The 1,137-nt window shown below is 36.7% G+C and overlaps 1 long non-coding RNA gene across 1 annotated transcript; it reads right to left on the bottom strand.

Moving 5' to 3' along the window:
- Positions 1–276: 276 nt before the first annotated feature.
- Positions 277–1,107, bottom strand: LOC125503865. The gene is made up of 2 exons (XR_007281118.1): positions 673–1,107; positions 277–482 (listed from the first exon to the last, which is right to left on the bottom strand). It is a non-coding gene; the product is annotated as an uncharacterized LOC125503865 (long non-coding RNA).
- Positions 1,108–1,137: the final 30 nt, after the last annotated feature.

Genomic DNA, 1,137 nt, shown 5'->3' on the forward strand with positions numbered 1-1,137 from the left:
TAATCTAATCCGACTGCACTAATTGTTCCATTGAAGGATATCCACGCCACTTCCTAGTAATTTGGGTGCAAATTTGCTGGGTCAGCAATAAATTATGACCGAAGACCGAATGCCTTTTGTTTCTTTATGTATTCAAACGCTAATGTTCAAAAAAGTCATAACATTTTTTATGAGTAACGTTTTACCATTTTATCGAAACTTTATTTGAACACAAAAAAAGGAGACCACATTTTTTATCTTTCCCACTTAAGGGCAGTAAAATGTAAAAAATATTCCATTTTCATGCTAATCACTGATTACAATTCATCTTATCGCTTAAATGAAAATTGGCCATTTAATACTTAAGGTATAATAATTTAGGTAAAGAGCTCCTATACAAATTTAAATGTAGTTCGTCCACTACTCCACTGGGCAGATGCAACAAATGCACTGCTATTGGTCGAAAAAGATCAAGGTTCAAGGACAAGGAACAGTTCAGAATTCTGAAAAAACAAGTCAAGTCAGTCACACACACACGCCTGTGACCACAAAATATCCCCCTTATATGGGGGTATGTTCTGTGCCTGTGACCATATAAGCCTTGTTCTATGCTCACAAGTCTAGTCACATCAGTCTTTATCTATGGGTCACATCATAGAGAAAGTAAAATAATAAAAACATTATTTTACTTACTCTATGGGTCACATTAAAGAAAATATCGGAGGCGCCTGTTACTGCTGTTCCCGATATTTTCTGTTCATTGCACAGACTACATACTATTTGGTTCATTGAATATTGCTATTTGCCGAATCATGGGTGCACGATCCCCAGCGGAAAAAAATAGTATTCTTGAATGATAGGGAATACCAGTGAACACGCAGTCCCTGCAGAAGCGGCTAATTGTAGCCCCCTTGGAATACAGCGTTGCTAGTATCTAATGTTGTCAGGTGTCAAATCATAAACAGGTAGTAACTGTTAAAAGTGAGAAGTGAAGTGGTGGGGTGTATATATTTTAAATAACTCGGTAAATATATAATATCTTCATCATTTTCTCTCTCATTCTTTCTATAATAACGCTTCAAATCAGCTGAAATCTGGCAACAATGTATTCCAAGGGGGCTACAATTAGCCGCTCCTCAAAAATTTAGTGGTGGGAGG

This window comes from Dendroctonus ponderosae, unplaced genomic scaffold, assembly GCF_020466585.1.
Source record: "Dendroctonus ponderosae isolate FM_Combo_2020 unplaced genomic scaffold, Dpon_F_20191213v2 Dpon_F_20191213_3, whole genome shotgun sequence".
Classification (NCBI taxonomy): domain Eukaryota; kingdom Metazoa; phylum Arthropoda; class Insecta; order Coleoptera; family Curculionidae; genus Dendroctonus; species Dendroctonus ponderosae.